This window comes from Anabrus simplex, chromosome 5 (assembly GCF_040414725.1).
Source record: "Anabrus simplex isolate iqAnaSimp1 chromosome 5, ASM4041472v1, whole genome shotgun sequence".
In the NCBI taxonomy this organism is placed as follows: Eukaryota; Metazoa; Arthropoda; class Insecta; order Orthoptera; family Tettigoniidae; genus Anabrus; species Anabrus simplex.
This window is the reverse complement of record NC_090269.1, coordinates 336,110,012-336,134,279: the sequence shown is the minus strand read 5'-3', so window position 1 is coordinate 336,134,279 and position 24,268 is coordinate 336,110,012. Positions and strand designations below refer to the sequence as shown.

Here is a 24,268-nt window from a genome sequence, read left to right as displayed (position 1 = left end):
TACGTGGGCTCTAATGTGTTAGTTTCATATGATCCTACAACTAAAGCCAATTTATACGTACAGCTTCATCTCTCAAGTTAATTCCTAAATCAATCTTTGTCTTCTCATTACGTAGTTACCTAGGAGAATAATGAACACTAACACGGAGGGTGACTAAAACGACGGTGGTTAGACTCGGTAGAACTAAATGTGGTATCAGTGTTAGTTGCAAGTAGTGGGTAGCAGCGGCGCATTATAAATTCTCAGAGGCTTCCAGTCTGAACGCAGAAGAGCTATAACATATCTACGGATTATTGATTACATGAGGATTACTATCAAATATATCCTCAGATGACATAAGAGTAATAATATTACATGCCCTCGAAGGTACAGTAAGACTTAAATGATGCTCCTGAGGGTGAACGCATGCAACCTGTTGATGGTTAGGGCGAGACAATGTCAAACGAGAAACTGATCACGTTGCTATAATTAATGGGGAAGGCGGGAATTCAAGAAATGGAAACGATATCATTTTATGTCTTTCAACATATATTTTGTACCAGTCAGAATGGGATGTGTGTAAATGTTTTGTAGAGGGTTCATTTGTAAACTAATGCTATCACACAACTTAAAGAAATTGAATGTTTTTTGTTAAAATACTGTATTTGGGCATCCTATTTTGAAACTGAGAGTTAGTTAATTTGTAGATCCTCTGCACATATATGTTTGTGATTTGAAATTCTGAAAATCAGTGACATTTGGTGGGCTTTAAGATAAAGTGTAAACATAAATAATTTTTAGACACAATTGGTTGATGTGTCTCAAGAATTTAATTCGTACTGCGGGATTGCATCCTACTGTTTTAAACACAGGGGACAAACTTTGTGTTCGGTCATATTTAGCTGATAACTGAACTACAACAAACCATTAGAGCGGTAATAATAATAATGGCGTATGGCCTCCGGAGAGGCCTGGTGCGGGTCTTTTTCTCGTAGACGGCCTATTAGGCGACCTGCATGTCTGTGAAGATGAGGGCCCTACATAGGATGGTCTCTAATGCTGAATACGCCACACACATCCAGTCCCCGAGCCAGTGGAATTAACCAATGAAGGTTAAAATCCCCGACCCGGCCGGGAATCGAACCCGGGACCCTCTGAACCGAAGGCCAGTACGCTGACCATTCAACCAACGAGTCGGACATTAGCGCGGTAATTCAGCTGGTGCCTTTGGGCACGGAGTTCGTGGTTCGAATCTCCGTAGATTTGGGGTTGGAAATTTCTCTCAAACATCCCATGGCGTCACGAACAATATCCGGCCCTGAATGCCCGACCTGAGCTCAAATTGAGCGAGTTGTTCACGTGGTTAGGGTCCGCAGCTGTGAGTTTGCATTTGGGAAATAGTGAGTTCGAGCCGCACTGTAGGCAGCCCTGAAGATGGTTTTCTGTGGTTTACCGTTTTCACACCAGGAAAATGTTTGGACTGTACCTTAATTAAGGCCACGGTCCCTTTCATACCACTCCTAGATCATCACCATGTTGATGTGACGTAAAGCAATTTCAAGAAAATAAAATAAAAAAATACAAACTGTATGACGGTGGCTCCATTGTTTCAGGAATATCTGGGATCTAAAGAAAGTGTTTTTACTTGGCATCATTTGTATCGATTCTAGGTACATTTCACCATGATTCTCTGACGGAAGGATGGTTGAATCGTGTTCGTAATTTTTCTTCCTTATATGAAAAATAAAGATAAAAAATTAAAACAAAAATTTCACCATGACCTACATAAGCCATTTAAGGCCGTTGGTCTGCCAAGATGACTGTTGTCAGCCAGATCACTTGCAGACATTGGAGTGTCACGTGGCCGCGTCATGGCACTGCTTGCTTTTCGCGATAGTATTCGCTATCTCTCGTATCAGACAGCTCCTCAGCTGGTTTCACGGGGATAAGTGAATCTAATTCTTAGTTTGGCTGGAAATCAAACACAGGGTCTCCGGTTAAGACAGGCACGCTACCCCTACGCCACGGTGCTGGCTTTCCCGAATGGCATTTAAGGCAATTTAATACGTAACAACCGAAAGATGTTGTGAATAATTTTGATTTCCAGTTTTGTGAGATGAATAGCGATTGAGCAGTCAAAATAAATAAATAAATAAATAAAAAGGAAGAAAGAAAGTTTGCATTGGGAGGTATGAAAGGTAAACAGTAGCCTAATACTGTGAGCCACTATATTCATATATCGCTGAATTACCTGAACAGAATGAGGAGAACATTGCCAATTGTATTTTAAAGGTCAATATAAGGGAAATAAGCGCAGTTGATATTTTTGTTGAAATAATAATAATAATAATAATAATAATAATAATAATAATAATAATAATAATAATAATAATAATAATAATAATAATAATAATAATAATAGGTCCTAGGTGAAATCGACTTTACTGTTAAAGGAGGTTATTTAACGTATCATTAAATTTAATTTCAAGGATACCTCCTATTTTCGCAACCAACCGACTGTATTGGAATTCGATCTCGTAACGTTGAGCACAATAGGTAAGTACCAGTGCCAATGCGTTACATAACCCGATGTTTAAAATCTATTAGCCATCGGGCTGGAGGTTTGTTGGATCTTGAGATAGCACCACCGAAGATCATTTAATTATAATGAGGCGTACATTGCCTTCTCACTGTCCAGGAGTGATTATGACTGCATGGCTGACCGAATCACAACATACTGATGCACTTGTCTTGCCTCAAATGGCATGAGTCCATTACTCAGCACCACGCATAGATCAGCAGCTTCCATACTGTCGTGCCTAGAAATGAGACAAAGACTTGTGTGGAAGGTACATTTTGCTCTGAGCCTGTGCCAAAAAACAGATACGAAATTACTGCATCTATCGAGAAATAGTCTCATGCAGAATGTATGAGAAAACATATAAATTTCTTAATTAAATTTAAAGGAAGTTCTTTTCGATGTGCCTAGGAACAGACGCGATTTGAGGCTATTGGTATCAAAAGGAGCAATCTCCAATTTTCGTCAAAATTTAATTACTGACACCATTGTATCGTACTACTAGCCCTCTACTAAACCATGTTGTAGTTTTTTTACAAAAAGGTACAAAATCCTGTCGTTTCAGGGCATGAAAGTACAAGGCTTCTATCAAACAGAACAATCTCCGCCATCTTTTGGAATCAAGTGGGACAATCTCCAAAACTACCAAACAGCTCTTTCCGTTCCTGTCATGTGAATGCTGCCATGTTGTTTCAGTGCAGTTATAAAGTGAGACTGCCGTGCTAATTTGTCGGGATTGTAGTTATTATGGAGGTATATTCGGTGTTTTGAAACTATGTGAAGGAGCACGAACATATTATCATAACCAGCTGTAACTTTCTTGGTAGTGTTCTGTGTTGGAAACGATGCCATAAAACTTGACGCCCGTGTGAACCACAAAAGACCTGGGATCAAACTAAATAGAAATCAGTTTGTTGCTAAAATGTTGAGGTAATAATAACCTGTACAGAGGAGGAGGAGGAGGAGGAGGAAGAAGAGGAGGCCAAAAGATGGAAAACGTATTGGAAAGCGATTTCAAACTGAATTTTATGTTCAGAACAGTGAAAGTACAAAGGTTTCTGTATGTCAGCAAGCTTTTCTGAACATCCTTCATGTCTCTAGAAAGCGTGTTGATACTATAGCTAAAACATATGCACGAGCAGGTAACCCCACTGTTGAAAATAGTGGAGGTGATAAGACACAAATATTCTGTCCAGAAAAGGAAAGCCTTATAAAATTTATATCTTCCTATCACAATATTGCCGTAATAAGTCAAGGCTGAGATTGTACTGGCCGTGTAGATAATATTATCCGTCACTTTTGTAACAATATTAAATAAAGGTGCCTTATAGTGCCATTCATCACCTTGAAGTTTAGTGTAAAGAATATAAATAATATTTTAATGTTATTTATACTCCAATAAAGAGTGTAGGTATCACAATTCTCTATGTTATTAACAGAAAGATCAACCTACATGCTTGTTGATATAAGAAAGAACAATTTACACGAAAATCGTTCAGTTTGTATCAAAAGTTACAATATCCAAGGTGTCCGACTCGTTGGCTGAACGGTTAGCGTACTGGCCTTCAGTTCAGAAGATCCCGGGTTCGATTCCCGGCCGGGTCGGGGATTTTAACCATAATTGGTTAATTCCAATGGCACGGGGGGCTTTGTGTATGTGTTATCTTCATCATCATTTCATCCTCATCACGACGCGCAGGTCGCCTACGGGTGTCAAATAGAAAGACCTGCAACTGGCGAGCCGAACCCGTCCTGCGATAACCCGGCACTGAAAGCCATACAACATTTCATTTCATCTCCAAGATACAACTTAAATATATAATTAACTATTAATAATATGTTTGGTTTTCTTTGATTATTCGCACATATCCCGTTTTATGTATATATAAGGCAAAAACCATTCAGGTAGATTGGGCAGAAATGCGTTAGATAAAAATTGACTCCTACTGTAAAATGCAGAAAAATAGAGATTGCTCCTTTTGTTACTTATAGCCTTATTTGTTTGGAAACGATAGCATCTCTAATATAAACCGGTGCACCTGAGCAAATGTGTAGTTTGACGGTAAATGTCTTCCCTTGTATTATTCGTTGAAAACGTTCTGCTTTGCATTTTAGAGCACAGTATTATTCTGTAGTCAAACTAGAGCTGTACTGAAGGCCTTCTGTTTTCCAGGCTACTGAATGGACCGGATATCGCCTCTATACTTCCCATTAACTCTCTTATCCTCTTGATATTCTCCTCCTTGCTTTTATTTGTTTCATGGTTCTGTTTGTTTCCACATAAATTTAACAATAAAAGCTTCTTCAAGTTCCTAATATTTATCTTCTTCCTACCCTTTCCTTAATATCCGTTTCGTATAAATTGATACTGCCAGAATATTGTATAGGTTCTGTATATTGGATGTAAAGTCCTGCTCCATGGCTAAATAGTTAGCGTGCTGGCCTTTGGTGACAGGGGTCCCGGGTTCGATTCCCGGCAGGGTCGGGAATTTTAACCATAATTGGTTAATTTCAGCGGCACGGGGGCTGGGTGTATGTGTCGTCTTCATCATCATTTCATCCTCATCACGACGCGCAGGTCGCCTACGGATGTCAAATCAAAAGACCTGCACCTGGCGAGCCGAACCCGTCCTCGGATCTCCCGGCACTAAAAGCCATAAGCCATTTCATTTTTTCATTGGATGTAAAACAGTTTTTCATTAGACAAGTCTCTGCCAAGAATATTTTAAAATCGGTATGTTTATATACATGGCGTAGACATATGGGCATATTCGGATTTTAAGGTAAGACACTGGTAGTATTTAAATCTATATTGACTATAGGAATTTCTTCCATACCTTGCTACTTCAATATCTGTCAAATGAAGTACGACCAATCAAAATGATGTTAAAAGTAATGATTTACTTAACTCTCAGTGCGTCTACGCAGTTAATACATTTTCATGTAACTAATGGCTGCTCTTCAATTCAGACTTTTTTTGCAAGTTGCTTTACATTGCACCGGCAGAGATAGGTCTTATGGCGATATGAAAGGGTTGGGAATGGGAACGAAGCGGCCATGGCCTTAATTAAGGTACAGTGGTGGCATTTGCTTTGCGTGAAAGTGGAAATCAGCGGAAAACCATCTTCATGGCTGCCGACAGTGGGGCTGGAACTTATTATCTCCCGAATGCAAGCTCACAGCTGAGTGACCGAAACCGCACGACGAACTCGCTCGGTAAATTCTGTATTTAATTCTGGATTAACCGGGTTGTGCTCTAGGCTACATATTCCTTGAGGTTTTATGAATTTTGTCTGTGTGATCGGAGGTATTTTACAATCCGATGTTGTACATGGACTGACGAATGAAGTTCAAGAAAATCCGACTGCCGCAATCTTGTGATGAGGAGACCGACACATTACTACTAACTGACAAAGAGAGCTACGATGATGACCAATATTGCATTTTTGAGAACTCTCTTTATAAAGCATTGGAACTCCTTTTCAGTGAAAGCCCATTCAGTAACATTATTTGTAGCACTACCTGCTTGTGATAAAAGGGGGTTGCTGTTTATACGTTTTCCCTTTATAACATATCAATACTGGACGTAACTGTCTTATGAGCAAAATTACAATTACGTGCAAATGACACTGATTGATACAAAATATTGGTTAATAACAAAAGGAATATTATGGCATTTCACCACATCAATCGATAATAGTAACAATGGAATACTTTATACGTGTCAAATTCATTGTTTGGAGAGAGATCACCAGTTTGTTAATTATAATAAAAATATTCATTATATCTATTTGGACAGGCAAGGCAAAGTGGAATGTTTGGGCTCATACACTAGCATGAATATAAATACTTTAGGAAGTGTAACGTCTAGTTTGACGAAAATGACTCTCAGCTTAATTAGAAGTTAAGCCCTTAGTTGTATGGACTCTCCTTTATCATAAATACCACAAGCATTATGTGTTGCATCATACTTTGTATAACAAAATGCTAGGAATGCATAAATCTTACCGCACACGTTATTTTTCTTGCCATACATCAAAACTACCTAAAACGGACTGATTATTTATTCAAAGCAACAGGATTATTATACAGGCTGAGACCAGGTAATTTACAGTAGTTAGAAATTTTTAAATCACGAATTGTACACAACTGAAATTATTCATAGGATGTCATTCACCTTCAGAAAACAAAGTAAGCCAGGGGTTAGTGTAATAAAAAAAATTATAATGTTTGTTTAGAAATATTTCCTCATAATTAAAGGGAGTTGGAATGCCCTTACTTAAAATGGACTTACAGTAGTTCCTTCAATGCTATGCGGCATATTGAGTGACAAGTTTCCATCAGCGGCCGCGAGATTTTCGGCTTTACGTCAGTACGTTAAGGATCCTTTGCAAACGTTCGTTTCCAGGTATTATGAGGCCTTCCTTTACTCTTGTGTCCATCCGGCAAAACTCATGCGTAGAACATGCCTCACAAATTTCAATCTTCATTCGGCTGGCTATGCAGAATTTTCGGTACTTCATTCGTGATGTGGTCACGGTAACTCATGCCTTTCTACTTATTTTACTGATATTTTTCAGACTTCACATGCATTTATAGGGTGTATCAACATTTAGTACTCCAACGTCTAAGGATGTTAGATGAGACCAAAGCAAAAATAATATGTTCTTTTGGTAAATAACCACGGGTATGAAACAAATTATTGACTGAAAAAAATCATATCCCGAGCTCGATAGCTGCAGTCACTTAAGTGCGGCCAGTATCCAGTATTCGGGAGATAGTGGGTTCGAATCCCACTGTCGGCAGCCCTGAAAATGGTTTTCCCTGGTTTCCCATTTTCACACCAGGCAAATACCGGGGCTGTACTTTAATTAAAGCCAGGGCCGCTTCCTTTCCACTCCTAGTCCTTTCCTGTCCCATCGTCGCCATAAGACCTGTCTGAGTCGGAGTGACGTAAGGCAACTTGTAAAAAAAAAAAAAAAAAAAAAAAAAAAAAGAAAATCATAAACTGTACTGTATGGGTATACATTAATTTTGAATATCATTCTTCAAAACCATCAATGCTGTGCGAAAACCGCGAATGTGACAATGCTCTTCCTATCCATTGCTGCCCATAAGACTGGTCACACCTCTCAGCCACGTACAGTATTGATATGCAGTCCATCAGAACAATTTTCGTTGAGTTCACTTTCCTATGATCCTGCGTAAAGGAAAATGAACCTAAAACACATCATACTCTAAGAGTTGGTAAATATGTCATGCCAACATACATTCGTACATTACGGTACAGTAAGGTTAATTTTCCTTTACATACGCGCATAGGAAAATAAATTCAACTAAAATCGTTCTGATGGTCTGTATATCAATATGTGGCTGGGAGGCGGGACCAGTTTTAAGGGAAATAATAGATAGGAAAAGCTTTGTCACATTCGCGGTTTTGGCACAGCAGGGACGATATTCTGTTAAACATGCCATGACGTCAGAAAGTAATGTCCGTGCTGCGACAACACACAGTACAGAAGAACCTCGTTTATCCGGATTAAGTGGAACCGGAACGGATCCGGATTATTGAAAATACGGATAATCCGGAGAAAACTAAAAAACAAATACAGTATGTGTTATACAATCTATTAACATAAGTTGTTGTCCGACTCGTTGGATGAACGGTCAGCGTACTGGCCTTCGGTTCAGAGGGTCCCGGGTTCGATTCCCGGCCGGGTCGGGGATTTTAACCTTAATTGGTTAATTCGAATGTGTTGTCTACAACATCATTTCATCCTCATCACGACGCGCAGGTCACCTACGGGTGTCAAATAGAAAGACCTGCACCTGGCGAGCCGAACCCGTCCTGGGATATCCCGGCACTAAAAGGCCATGCATTTCATTTCAACATAAGTTGTACAGTAATACCCTCTTTCCAACTGTACAAAAAATATAAGAACACTTTTCTTACATTTACGACTCTGTTTTATTCACTAAAATCATCATCATCATCGTCATCATCTGTTTACCCTCCAGGTTCGGTTTTCCCTCGGACGTAGCGAGGGATCCCACCTCTACCGCCTCAAGGGCAGTGTCCTGGAGCTTCAGACTCTTGGTCGGGGGATACAACTGGGGAGTATGACCAGTACCTCGCCCAGGCGGCCTCACCTGCTATGCTGAACAGGGGCCTTGTGGAGGGATGGGAAGATTGGAAAGGATAGGCAAGGGAGAGGGAAGGAAGCGGCCGTGGCCTTAAGTTAGGTACCATCCCGGCATTCGCCTGGAGGTGAAGTGGGAAACCACGGAAAACTACTTCCAGGATGGCTGAGGTGGGAATCGAACCCACCTCTACTCAGTTGACCTCCCGAGGCTGAGTGGACCCCGTTCCAGCCCTCGTACCACTTTTCAAATTTCGTGGCAGAGCTGGGAATCGAACCCGGGCCTCCGGGGGTGGCATCTAATCACTGTAACCACTACACCATCGAGGCGGCTTTCACTAAAATAATGTGCGATTTTTTTCTGTTTCACATTTGTATGGCGTTTGAACGCAGCACGACCACGAAGACGTTTTACTAACAACAGTTCTGCCGGTGTGGTTTCAGTCTAGGATGCTAAATAGGCCATCAGTTTGTCCAACTGCATTGTTGCCTCTCCACGAGTCATTGTTTATTCTGATGGAGCGCTCGTTTCATTTTCGAATTCACCATCAGTGAATTAGTAGTGCGTTGCATTCAGAAGAGCGTGGGTTCGAATCCCACCTCGGCCCTCTTGGGATTGGTTTAATACGGTTTCCCATGCTCAATTCCAGGCGAATGCTGGGACGGTACCTTTGATAGACCGTGGCCGAATTACTTCCAATTCCTGCCCTTAACTATTCTTGCCGCAAAAAACATTCAATAAGAGTCGACTCCGTAAAAGAAATACTGTGCAAGTAAAAATACATTTTTGCCGGGCTGAGTGGCTCAGACGGTTGAGGCGCTGGCCTTCAAACCACAACTTGGCACGTTCGATCCTAGCTCAATCCGGTGGTATTTGAAGGTGCTCAAATACGTCAGCCTCGTGTCTGTAGATTTACCGGCACGTAAAAAAGAACTCCTGAGGGACAAAATTCCGGACCTCGGCGTCTCCGAAAACCGTAAAAGTAGTTTTTTTTTGCTATGGGCTTTACGTCGCACCGACACAGATAGGTCTTATGGCGACGATGGGATATGAAAGGCCTAGGAGTTGGAAGGAAGCGGCCGTGGCCTTAATTAAGGTACAGCCCCAGCATTTGCCTGGTGTGGAAATGGGAAACCACGGAAAACCATTTTCAGGGCTGCCGATAGTGGGATTCGAACCTACTATCTCCCGGATGCAAGCTCACAGCCGCGCGCCTCTACGCGCACGGCCAACTCGCCCGGTCGTAAAAGTAGTTAGTGGGACGTAAAGCAAATAACATTATTATTATTAAAAACAAATTTTTATTATTTTCGATTCAGGTAAACCGGAGATCCGGATTAATGAGGACCGGATAAACAAGGTTCTTGTGTGCGTTTTTAGCTCGTTTATATAAGAACGAGAGGTTGTACGAGTCTCCAAGAAAATACGAGGAGGAGCTTGTCGCTTTGCAACTGTGTAACTTACTCTCTATAGCACACGTCGGGGGTCTTTGATAGTGTACTGCAGGCAACGGCACGTCATTGCAGAGCGTGTATTGAAGGAGGAGGACGCACTTCCTAATAATTTTGGTAAAATATTACAGTTAAATTGACAACTAATAGTGTTATTCTGAATCTCCTCAAAATATATTTTAACTATTGATTTTACCGAGCTCGATAGCTGCAGTCGCTTAAGTACGGTCAGTATCCAGTATTCGGGAGATAGTAGGTTCGAACCGCACTGTCGGCAGCCCTGAAAATGGTTTTCCGTGGTTTCCCATTTTCACACCAGGCAAATGCTGGGGCTGTACCTTAATTAAGGCCACGGCCGATTCCTTTCTACTCCTAGCCCTTTCCTGTCCCATCGTCGCCGTAAGACCTATCTGTGTCGGTAAAAAAAAAACTATTGATTTCTGAACAATAGTTATTTAGTAAAAAAGTAAAAAATATCTATGTAAATTTCTTCCCTACACGGAAATGCATAGAATCATGGATATGTTTTGGAGATTCAGGTCGGTAGATGCAGAGTGGGTCTCGGCCCATAAGTGGCCACGGTTGGTCTGTGGGCCAACAGCTCTGCACTCTGATCGGCCAACCGACCAGAGGAGGGGTGGCCATGGCTCTTCCTCTGCATTCGGGAGACGGGACAGGGCTGGACCTTACGGCTGGCCCCAACCGTCGGCTGTCCTGAGAATGGTTTTCCGTGGTTTTCCATTCTCCTGCACTAAGGCGAATGCCGGGGAAGTTACTAGTATAGGCCACGGCCGCCAACCCCCTCACCTTCTCCGAGCATCTCCTTCACCGAAACAAATCTCCCGGCCTGAGAGACGGCGTTACCGTCTAAGTGGCCCGCCTCCCCCTTCAGGGGAGGAATGAAAACATTTTAGTAGTAGTAGTGGAGTTTAGGAGACTGGAGGGCGAGTATAGATTGTTTTTGTTGTTTCCTCTTAGTAGCGGTGTAATGGGTACACTCCATCCACATGAGAGATAAGGACTTCCAAAACATCGAAAGAAATATGTAGCATCATGATCTACGTGCAACAATCAGGTCGCTGATTTAGCGCACAGTTTTATGACCATGAATATTCGCAAGATTCTGCTGCCTTCGGTGACGTTACAGTGTGTAGGGGCTTTGCTGTGACCTGGGGAAAAGCAAGTCAAACACAGTGAAAACTTATTTTAAAACACGACGCTATTTGTACCTAGCGTATATAGAAGGCAGAGTTTTGGCACACGGTGACAACGTGAGGAATTAATAAAGGCAACTCTTCTTCTTCTTCTCTTCTTCTTCTTCTTCATCTGTTTATACTCCAGGATCGGTTTTTCCCTCGGACTCAGCGAGGGATCCCACTTCTACCGCCTCAAGGGCAGTGTCCTGGAGCTTCAGACTCTGGGTCGGGGGATACAACTCGGGAGGATGACCAGTACCTCGCCCAGGCGACCTCACCTGCTATGCTGAACAGGGGCCATGGTAGGGGATGGGAAGATTGGAAGAGATAGACAAGGACGAGGGAAGGGAGCGGCCGTGTCCTTAAGTTAGGCACTATCCCGGCATTTGCCTGGAGGAGAAATGGGAAACCAAGGAAAACCACTTCCAGGATGGCTGAGGAGGGAATCAAACCCCCCTCTACTCAGCTGACCTCCCGAGGCTGAGTGGACAACGTTCCAACCCTCGTATAACTTTACAAATTTCGTGGCAGAGCCGGGAATCGAACCCGGGCCTCCGGGGGTGGCAGCTAATCACAATAACCACTACACCACATAGGCGGTCAAAGGCAACTTTGGTTGCCTGGTTATCACGGTGTCGGTTTTCTGTCCAAGACGCTAATTTCAGATACACCCCCAGCCCCCAAAACATAACCCAGTTAAAATATAGCTTTTGTCTACTGAGCAAGTGGTCGTGCGGTTAGCGCTGCGCAGCTGTCAGCGGGCTTTCGGGAAATAGTGGGTTCAAGCTGTACTGTCGGCAGGCCTGAAGGTGGTTTTTCGTTGTTTCCCATTTTCACACCAGGGCTGTACCTTCATTAAGGCCACGATCGCTTCTTTCCCATCCCAGCCCCCTCCTATCCCATAAGACCTATGTGTGTCGGTGCGTCGTAAAGCAAATTGTAAAAAAAAATAAAAAAAAATAAATAAAAAAAAACTTAACTTTTGTCTCTTGTATAATCCATAGAATGTTGAGTATTTAATTTTCACTCTGTATACCTATCGTAGATTTCTTTAAGAGTAGAAAATCCAAAGATGGCAAAATTTCATGTTTTATGGTTCTAACTTACCTTCATAGATCAGTAAGATGCTATTTTTGTACTAAGATAACATTCATAAGAACTCTTCACTAAACGTATGGGCTCGAATCATTCATCATATGATTAATATTTATAAGTGACCGAAAGGATCAGATGTTCTACATCTGATGACGAAAATTTTATCGTATTTATCATGTGAAGTTATTGTAAGTAATGAGGTGGACAGATGTGAGAATAAGAATAAATACTGTATTTTTAAATGAAAAATTACCAGGGAATAAATTAATGTTATTGCAGCAAGGTCTTTTGTATTGACGTGTGTCGGGGAACGGCGATGCTCACGGCTCGAATACTGAAAAAAAGGTTGTAGTTTTAGTGAAGTCATACAGTAATTTTTAAAGTTGCCCATCGTCATTAAGGTATTTTAAACCTCATACAACGTATAAGTAGGTCACACTGCCTATTTCGAAAATGTGCTTGGTGATTAGTGCCAGAACCAGTTCTGAAAAAAAGATACCTTAACTTAAGTGAACCTGATTATTGGTCTTAACTTACAAGCAAGCGAGTACCAGTTTAATTTCTGAAGATAATTGCGGTCGAGCATAAGCAATCTATCCCACTCAGTAGCAAGGTTATGAGTTGCCTATAACCTAAACCCCTCCAGGGATCTCATCCCAATTGTTTGTACGAAGGATTTGCAAGTCTTCCTTTCTGATTGTTAACATTGCCAGGAAATAATAGTAGGCCTGCATATAATTGCTGTGATGTTTATACGTGTAATGAAAACTTTATTGATCGTGTAATTGGAGTACATTTATTCTAACTCCATTTTACAATGCTGCACAATATGTCACGTCAGTAAAGTGTTATTTTAAATCTAAATAGTTGACATAAAATTTTGACGAAAGGTACAATGTAGGAAATTTAAAATGTCAAACACCATTGACGTTTCAATAAGCAACAGCTGTTAAGGGCACGATAATTCTCGTTTTCAAGCTCCCCAGATCTAACAACGGATAAAGAATTCTCATTTCTCTTCAGGAATCCATTAGCATACGGAGAAAAGGAGTTATCGTAACTTAACACCTGCAAGAGATGTTCCAATTATAATCCTCAAAGTTTCTTATGAGGTGAAAATACAATGATATTTTGAGATGAATTATTGAACGACAGAGGCAACAAAGAAATATGAAAAATCCATCAAGACCTACTGATAGGTAAAGTGAGTTACAATAACGAGAAATCAATTTAGATCCCGAAATTTTAATCACAAATAGATTAGAATAGGGGCTGCCTACCCGAGGCGTGGGAAGAAGGTGGGTTCAATTCCCCGTTAGGAAGCCGAAAATTTAAGAAAAATATTTCCACTTTCGGAGGTGCACATGGCCCTAAGGTTCACTCAGCCTAAACCAGAAATGAGTACCAGATTAATTCTTGAGGGCAAAGGTGGCCGGGCGGAGAGCTAACCACTCTACCCCACCAAGTGCCGAGGTTACGGATAGCGGACGCCTTTACCTTCCACCCCTCCAAGGACCTTCAGGAGTAAGTTTCTTCTAACTCACTCAAAGGTTTTGCAGTGAGATTTTACATAAATACTAGGGATACGACCTATTAGAAACCACAACACATGCAGCCTACACACATAACTGTAGAGATGGCTACAAACTACTACTACTATTATTAAACAATACATAGAAATTTGGAAATATCCCGGTGGCAGTGGTCAGTTACAGTAGTGTGACAAATGAAATGGCGTATGGCTTTTAGTGCCGGGAGTGTCCGAGGACATGTTCGGCTCGTCAGGTGCAGGTCTTTCGATTTGACGCCCTTAGGTGACCTACGTGTCGTGATGAGGATGAAATGATGATGAAGACGACACATACACCCAGGCCCGGTGCCAGCTAAATTAACCAATGATGGTTAAAATTCCCGACCCTGCCGGGAATCGAACCCGGGACTCCTGTGACCAAAGGCCAGGACGCTAATCATTTAGCCATGGAGCCGGAGTAGTGTGATAACAAAGTAAAGTTAAAACATAATTACACAATAACATCAACAATATCATCATCATTAACAACAAAAGTACAACACGCAATTCCATGGGAAGAAAATATTACAAGAGATACTATTAGTTTAACATTCTAAATCCTGCATCATCATATACAAATTCACACACAACTTAAGTATTTCCAGTGTTTAACACTACGGTTTACGATACTATAGGTTGAGCTTACCACTAGCTTCTTTAGGGTCCTGAACATCACACTCTATGCAGGTCCTAGGTTCATCTCAACGGAGACTCATTTATAACGGACCGTATTTTACAATATTGTGGTATCATAGATGCTGGGCTGATTGGGATTACGATATTCGAAGACTGAAAGGGGCCTAAGAGGTGGATTTAAATGTTTCTTGCATATATTTTGAAATAAGTAAGCTATATTTAGAAGGGTTTCAAACACAGTTTACCTTGATTTTCTATATTTTATTTACTGGCCGATTTTAAATTGATTTTCTATCACTTCAAATATATCAACTTCTTTCCGATATTAATTTAAGCTTATTGGGACCAGCATTTGATATGGATTAGGTCCGATTTTATGGCCAGACGCCCTTCCTGACACCAAAACTATGTGGAAGTATATATTCGCTGTTGCGTGTTTTTGTGGTGGTTGAGAGTGTGGTGTATTTTGCGTATTTTAAGAGAAGTGTATTGATACATCACAAACACCCGGTCCTTTAATCAGAAAATTTAATTATACGCAGTTCAATTCGTCCGGGAATCGAACTCGGGGTCCTCTGAACCGAAGACAGTTCAGTCATGAAGCTGGAATGCCAATTCTACGAACGGTGGGATTCAATGAGGTGGACATATTCTTAAGTTGCCATGGGATATTGGTGGTTTTGGTCGTAATTATCTTTATGAAGTGCATAACGACGTGATATTCTGTCCCTTATCAGTAATGTAATGAAAATGACTATCGAAATTGCCAGAAACATGTGAAGGAAAGAGTACCCGGAGAAAACGGTAAGAGAAAAATGAATCATTAAGAAGGGGGAGGAGGTTCGTAGTGTTGGGGATTTAAGGCGGGGGCGGGCCCCATAAGGCTCAGATGCTCTGAAACAAAAAGTGACGGTATAAACTGCCCAAAGTTTCTAATGCCAATTAACAATACATTACACTGATTGTTCTGTTCTGCTGTCACTCTTGTCCTCTAGATGGCAATACGGCTGCATTTTTGCTTGCCAACAATGGGTCAACAGCTATGTTGGAGAATAGCTCATCGGAGGTGCAAACAGGGACAAAGGTGGATGTAAAAATATACTGAGTGAAGTTTGGTTGCTCTAAATTATTTGAATTAACCTTTTTGATCGTTAGGCTTTTGCTGAATTTTTAATGTTATGAACGGTTGAAAATATAAACAAAGCTTACAAATATAGACGGCCCAGTGGTGTAGGGGTAGCGTGCATGCCTCTCGCCCGGAGGCTCTGGGTTAGATTCCCGGCTAGGCCAGGGATTTTTCTCTCGACCTGAGGGCTGGTTCGAGGTCCACTCAGCCTACGTGATTAGAAATGAGGAGCTATCTGACGGTGAGATGGTGGCCCCCGTCTCGAAAGCCCAGAATAACAGCCGAGAGGATGCATCGTGCTGACCACACGGCACCTCGTAATCTGCAGGCCTTCGGGCTGAGCAGTGGTTACTGGGGAGATCAAGACCCTTTCAAGGGCGTTAAGTGCCGTGGGGGATTTTACAAATATAAAAAAAATTCTAATTCATTGGCCATCCACTGAATGTTAGTAGCCTATATTTGTTCGAGGATAGACTAAGGAGGCAAGGCATAGTTGCTGAATATAACTAGTATACCACCCAAAATTTCTCAGGAATGTGAGTGAAATTGTATTCTATTTTTGCTCGTGGTTTTACGTCGCACCGACACAGACAGGTCTCATGGTGACGATGGGAAAGGAAAGGCCTTGGAGTGGGAAGGAAGCGGTCATGGCCTTAATTAAGGTACAGCCCCAGCATTTGCCTGGTGTGAAAATTGGAAACCACGGAAAACCATATTAACCCTTTACTGCATACTGTCGCCCTCAGGCAACATATAACTTTTCACCTATATAATTGGATACAGATTGTGGACAGAGGTAGTTTTACGGCACACCTTCAACTGTACAGTCAATTAAACACATATGCCAGTGATGCCTTGTTTTCTTACATAACATATGACAAAACAGCCCTACAGCCAAAGGTACTCCTTCCACCCCGTCAACATCCACGCGTACCAACCACCGTTTATTTTACGTGGGCCCTCCCCATCACGTTACCACAGGCTTCAAGAGTACCTCTGGCTCAACCTCAAAGACATTACCGGCCTACCGTCGTGCAAGTATACTTGCGCCTTGCGATACGTACCCATGGCCAGTAGGCAGTAATGTTCGGTCTTTGAATGTTAAAAGCTTAACGTGAAATCGTGAAAAATCGTATATATACCCCGTTATGGCAATCCACATCACATACGAGTGTTAAGCTATTAGCCCCAGTAAGTTGAACATTGAAGCTTGACATTTTCTTCACCAAACGAAAACGAAAAATAATTCATGCAGTAAAGGGTTAAGGGCTGTCAACAGTGGGATTCGAAGCCACTATCTCCCGGATGCAAGCACACAGCCGCGCGCTCCTAACCGCACGGCCAACTCGCCCGGTATGAAATTGTTTAGAAAAGGGAAATGACTGTCGATATTTAGGATTTAGATATCTCAAATTTGGATTCCAAAACCTATTATTATTATTATTTAGATTATATTATGCTTATTTATTCAAAGATGAACTGAATTACTGGAAAGATAATGTTTCAGATATTTATCAGCAAACTTGTGACATCGTAAATCTCTGAAAGAAAAATTATTACCGAAGTTTGACGTTGTGATATTGATCCATTAATATTACATTTGGCTATGTTAACTTCTGTTTCTAACCCTTGTGCTTCTTAACATTCATTCCGCGTGAGATATTGTATTTCATCGTCACAAGGTTATGATTACTTCGTATATTTATGATTTCTATGCAAATAAAATCACCAGGTGTCTGACTCCATCCACAGCTCGCATGTCGACAGGTCCTCTAATAAGACTCCGTATTTTGCATAATTGTATTGATGTCAAAGAAATTTTCAGACTCTTCAAGTTCGCAGAAGAATGTAATGTGCTTATTCTTTCCTCCTCACTTTCCATAAGGAATACCGTACTGAAGAACATATTATATGTTTCTACCAGTTTAGGTATACACGTCATGGCATTCTTAATAAATGTGATGGAATGGAGTGTGGCCTACGACACTGTTCTATGGAGCTTGGTAGTTGAGAGTAATTTATTCTAGATTCTCACCAAGTCGACCGCAGTTCGAATTCCGGACAGTGCATATGGGATTTATGAAATTAGACTTCACGTCACTGTGGGTTGAATATTATGCAAACGGGAAGTTCTGTAACTATGCAGGTCACGTTAACAATAACGCACAATTATTTGCTTGCCTTTCTTTCCTATTCAGCGAATATTTCTACTTTAGGAGAATTCTCTCTGCTATATCTAGTACGTCTTAGGGGCTGCCTGGGCGAGGGAGTAAAGGCGTTCTCGGTTCATCCGGAAGGACGTCGAAAAATTAAGATTTTCACTTTAGGAGGTGCATATAGTCCTGAGGTTCACTCAGCCTACAATAAAAATGAGTACCAGGTTAATTCCTTGAGGGTAAAGATGGCCGGGCGTAGAGCTAACCGCTGTACCCCATTAGGTGCCGGGGTTACGGATAGCAGAGGCCTTTACCTTCCACCCCTCCAAGGGCCTTCATGGCCTATACGGAGATGACTTTGCTTTGTTTTACATAACTAGTACGTCAAATATTCCTCACAGGTAGAAGAAGGAAAGTATGTCGTATGGCCAGGGCTCCAGAAGCGCTTTATTTTCATTTTAGAACTCTGTCACCGAGCTCGATAGCTGCAGTCGCTTAAGTGCGGCCAGTATCCAGTATTTGGGAGATAGTAGGTTCGAATCCCACTGTCGGCAGCCCTTAAGATGGTTTTACGTGCTTTCCCATTTTCACACCAGGCAAATGCTGGGGCTGTACCTTAATTAAGGCCACGGCCGCTTCCTTCCCACTCCTAGCCCTTCCCTGTCCCATCGTCGCAATAAGACCTATCTGCGTCGGTGCGACGTAAACCAACTAGCAAAAAAACAAAAAAAAATAGAAATCTGTCAGGCTCCATGGCGCTGGCCTTTGATCACAGGGGTCCCGGGTTCGGGAATTTTAACCAACATTGGTTAATTTCACTGGCACGGGGGCTGGATGTATGTGTAGTCTTTATCATCATTTCATCCTCATCTTGACGCGCAGGTCGCCTACGGGAGTCACATAAAAAGACCTGCTCCTGGCGAGCCGAACATGTCCTCGGACACTCCCGGTGCTAAAAGCCATACGCCATCTCATTTCCACAACTCTACATAGTACATTAAAAATGAGAAACACACAGGAACAGAATATACTAGCAAACCACATGAAACTCTTTCGACATGAAATGTTCATAAATCCCTCCGTAAACATTGATACATGCACCAATCGTCCGTCGCAGGGATACACTAAGGCATCCAGATTCATGCGAACCCGAACTTGTCCAGATTGAAACTCATGTGTTGGATTTGTCCGGTTTTGAAATAGAAGCACATTTTCAACTGTCTTCGTGATTTTTGTGTCAGTGTGTTGAATCCAGCCAATTTCCTCGACAGGAGGTGGTGCGGGATAGGAGCGTGGGGTGGATATCAAGCTGAACGTGGTAGGAGAGAAGGAAGGAGAGGGGAAGAATGTAAATGTCATAGGTACAAGTTGTAATAGTAATAAAAATGCTTTAAAAATATAAATGCCCCCTCTGTCTTGGTGGTCACTAAGTTCTCCCGCACTACTCGGCTAAAAATATAATTTTTTTCCATTCACCACTGACTTGCATTTAAAAGAATTTCCCTTACCACAGATATATATTAATAAAAGTTGCCACACAGACCATTTTCTAACCGAATATTGCGGAGGACAATTTAACAATCGAGTTGTATTAGAGACATTAATGGATTTTGACAGATCAAAAGAAATACTAGATATACAGCTGGTAGAGACAGCCCTAAATGCAGATAAGTGGTGAATAAAAAAATTGAGCCGGGTAGTGGGCGGACTTAGTGACCACTGTGAAGTGCGCGGGGGAAGCTCCTTTGGACTCAACCCTGCTTCGTACACTGACAAAGGTTGCAGTCGACAATTTTTGACACTCGCTGCTCTTCATGTGTTTCTTATGAATACCTAAAAAAATCATGATTAGATTTATAGAAAACTGTGTCCTACAAGGAGGTAATGTTTATACATTAGTACCTTCATTAATCTGGTAGCGAGTGTTTTGATAGGTTAAGTTGACACTTCCTTGTACTTGATCTCCAGTAGAGGAATTATAAAAATCATCACCACTCTTAACCTCGTGGAGTTGTCTAGCCGTTCGGGTGCCAACTGCAGTGTCCAAAGTTTGAGCCCCGGTTACTTCGCGTGAGAGCTTAAGAGGAGGGTCACTTCGAGAGAGGAAGAACTTTCAGCATTAAATTGAGCCCTATATTGCTGTGGAATAGTTTTTTTTTGCTAGTTGCTTTACGTCGCACCGACACAGATAGGTCTTATGGCGACGATGGGACAAGGAAGGGCTAGGAGTGGGAAGGAAGCGGCCGGGCCTTAATTAAGGTACAGCCCCAGCATTTGCCTGGTGTGAAAATGGGATACCACGGAAAATCATTTTCAGGGCTGCCGATAGTGGGGTTCGAACCTACTATCTCCCGAATACTGGATACTGGCCGCACTTAAGCGACTGCAGCTATCGAGTTCGGTCAGTGGAATAGTAGCAGTGCCTTTGATGGGTAGAATTTCAGCATATCTTAGGACCTTCATCAGTTGAAACAGAGAGCTAGAGAAATATAGATATTCATTTTTCTCTCTTCTGTTCGCTTCGTTTGCTGTCTCACATTTATATCACCACGACTTAACTAGGACAGCGTGAAGATAAACGACTGCATGCTATATGTATATATTTAATCAAAAATCGAACTTGACATTGTCTAGAGGTAGCAAGTACTGCTGCAATTCCAAACCAGGCATTTGCGTTTTTCTTTTTTGCATTTCCGTGAATAGCAGATTATATTCTAACTAATTTAGCTGAGCTAACTGTGGAGTTCTGCAATAGGGGGCGAGTGGGTTCAAATATTATTTTCCACCAATGTAGAGACGGATGATACCTTTCCAATATTTCAAGGCCGTTTCATTCTGAACTCCTTGTTCTTGTCTTTGTACAGATGCTATCAGTGGCTGCATGGAGGATGGAATAATTTAGCCAGTTTTACATATCCTCCGAAGTATCGGAAGATATTCTGATTTTTAAAAATATTCCAGGAAACACGAAACAAGGTGGATATATTCCGATTTTTTTTTCATTCTCATTTCATGTATACAAGCAAATGGACAGAAACATCCACCACGTTTGCATATAAATGCCATTTCTTTTCAACTGCTGTCGTGTTGGAAGGTGGGTGCAGGTGTTTTGCCTTAAAAACCAGTTCTTTACCACCTCTACGCCACGAGTCTTTCGAGTCAGTTGACTAACCACCAATGACAATACGTGGCACATTCATCCCATTAGGGAACTTGGATTCCAAGACAATTGGAGTGTCAGTAATCAGCGTAACGATATGGTTAACCTTAACGCCTCGGTTTTGTGACCGAGTACATAGCCTCTCGTATCAGATAGTTTCTCATTCGGTCTGACGGGGCTGAGTAAACTCCCTTTCAGTCCTCAGTCTCCAAAGTCCCTGGACAGTTTAAGAATCGAACCCACAGTTTCCGGTTAAGTGACAGACACAAAGTTTGATACCAGAGCAAGCTGACTGCGCTGGGATGTGAGGCCTACCTCGTCATTCCTAGAGGCAGTAAAAAATCTACACACTGCTAGAGTTTCTACATAACTATGATGAAAGGTACGGGTACGGGGTGAGAGTATGGAACGAGGGGGAGGATAAGGAAGTAGTAGAAGCGTAGAATACTCAGTGTTGGGCGCCATGGCTGAGTGACCAGCGTTTTAGTCTTCGGTGCTGGGAGACTCGAGATCGATTCCTGGCTGGGTCGAGGGATTTTAATCGTAAACGGTTAATTCATTTGGTTCAGAGACTGAGAGTTTTTACTGCATCCAACACTCCGGCAGCTCATATGTCACATAAAACACTAACTTCTCTCACACCAACACACAATTACGTGCCGGGCTGAGTAGCTAAGACAGTTGTGGCACTGGGCTTCTGATCCCAACTTGACATGTTCAATCCTGGCTCAGTCCGGTGGTATTTGAAAGTGCTCAAATACGTCAGCCTCGTGTCGGTAGATTCACTAATACGTAAAAGAACACCTGCGGAACAAAATTCCGACACCTCGGTGTCTCCAAAAATCATACGATATTATCACAGATTAGTATGTGAATTTTATAGCTCGCAACGTTAATTTTTACGAGTTTTTCGCGGATTTTTCGATGATACAGACGACTATCTGATCTGTAGTGAACTAAGTATCTCTAGGCCTAGGGTAGAGAAAGTGAAATCTGTCTGCAAACGAATAAGAGTAGAAAATCTCCAGGACGAGGGAATTAGACAGAAGTACATGGATATGATTAGTGAGAAGTTTCGAACAGTTGACAGTAAGCAGGTTCAGGATATAGAAAGTGAATGGGTGGCATACAGGGATGCTGTAGTAGAAACAGCAAGGGAATGCCTAGGAACAACTGTGTGTAAAGATGGGAAAAGGCGAACATCTTGGTGGAATGATGAAGTGAGAGCAGCCTGTAAACGTAAAAAGAAGGCTTATCAGAAATGGCTCCAAACAAGGGCCGAGGCAGACAGGGATTTGTACGTAGATGAAAGAAACAGAGCGAAACAAATAGTTGTTGAATCCAAAAAGAAGTCATGGGAAGATTTTGATAATAACCTGGAAAGGCTAGGTCAAGCAGCAGGGAAACCTTTCTGGACAGTAATCAAGAATCTTAGGAAGGGAGGGAAAAAGGAAATGAACAGTGTTTTGAGTAATTCAGGTGAACTCATAATAGATCCCAGGGAATCACTGGAGAGGTGGAGGGAATATTTTGAACATCTTCTCAATGTAAAAGGAAATCATCCTGGTGGTGTTGCAAACAGCCAAGCTCATGGGGAGGAGGGAAATGATGATGGTGAAATTATGCTTGAGGAAGTGGAAAGGATAGTAAATAAACTCCATTGTCATAAGGCAGCAGGAATAGATGAAATTAGACCTGAAATGGTGAAGTATAGTGGGAAGGCAGGGATGAAATGGCTTCATAGAGTAGTAATATTAGCGTGGAGTGTTGGTAAGGTACCTTCAGATTGGACAAAAGCAGTTATTGCACCTATCTATAAGCAAGGGAACAGGAAGGATTGCAACAACTATCGGGGTATCTCATTGATAAGTATACCAGGCAAAGTATTCACTGGCATCTTGGAAGGGAGGGTGCGATCAGTCGTTGAGAGGAAGTTGGATGAAAACCAGTGTGGTTTCAGACCACAGAGAGGCTGTCAGGATCAGATTTTCAGTATGCGCCAGGTAATTGAAAAATGCTACGAAAGGAATAGGAAGTTGTGTTTATGTTTCGTAGATCTAGAGAAAGCATACGACAGGGTACCGAGGGAAGAGATGTTCGCCATACTGGGGGACTATGGAATTAAAGGTAGATTATTAAAATCAATCAAAGTCATTTATGTTGACAATTGGGCTTCAGTGAGAATTGATGGTAGAATGAGTTCTTGGTTCAGGGTACTTACAGGAGTTAGACAAGGCTGTAATCTTTCACCTTTGCTGTTCGTAGTTTACATGGATCATCTGCTGAAAGGTATAAAATGGCAGGGAGGGATTCAGTTAGGTGGAAATGTAGTAAGCAGTTTGGCCTATGCTGACGACTTGGTCTTAATGGCAGACTGTGCCGAAAGCCTGCAATCTAATATCTTGGAACTTGAAAATAGGTGCAATGAGTATGGTATGAAAATTAGCCTCTCAAACACTAAATTGATGTCGGTAGGTAAGAAATTCAACAGAATTGAATGTCAGATTGGTGTTACAAAGCTAGAACAGGTCGATAATTTCAAGTATTTAGGTTGTGTGTTCTCCCATGATGGTAATATAGTAAGCGAGATTGAATCAAGGTGTAGTAAAGCTAATGCAGTGAGCTCGCAGTTGCGATCAGCAGTATTCTGTAAGAAGGAAGTCAGCTCCCAGACGAAACTATCTTTACATCGGTCTGTTTTCAGACCAACTTTGCTTTACGGGAGCGAAAGCTGGGTGGACTCAGGATATCTTATTCATAAGTTAGAAGTAACAGATATGAAAGTAGCGAGAATGATTGCTGGTACAAACAGGTGGGAACAATGGCAGGAGAGTACTCGGAACGAGGAGATAAAGGCTAATTTAGGAATGAACTCGATGGATGAAGCTGTACGCATAAACCGGCTTCGGTGGTGGGGTCATGTGAGGCGAATGGAGGAGGATAGGTTACCTAGGAGAATAATGGACTCTGTTATGGAGGGTATGAGAAGTAGAGGGAGACCAAGACGACGATGGTTAGACTCGGTTTCTAACGATTTAAAGATAAGAGGTATAGAACTAAATGAGGCCACAACACTAGTTGCAAATCGAGGATTGTGGCGACGTTTAGTAAATTCTCAGAGGCTTGCAGACTGAACGCTGAAAGGCATAACAGTCTATAATGATAATGTATGTATGTATG

General features: G+C 41.8%; 1 protein-coding gene across 2 annotated transcripts in view; it reads left to right on the top strand.

Annotated features, from left to right (window-relative positions):
* LOC136874884 (uncharacterized) overlaps positions 1-24,268 on the top strand; it is a 177,263-nt gene that overhangs the window by 5,523 nt on the left and 147,472 nt on the right. The window lies entirely within an intron of this gene.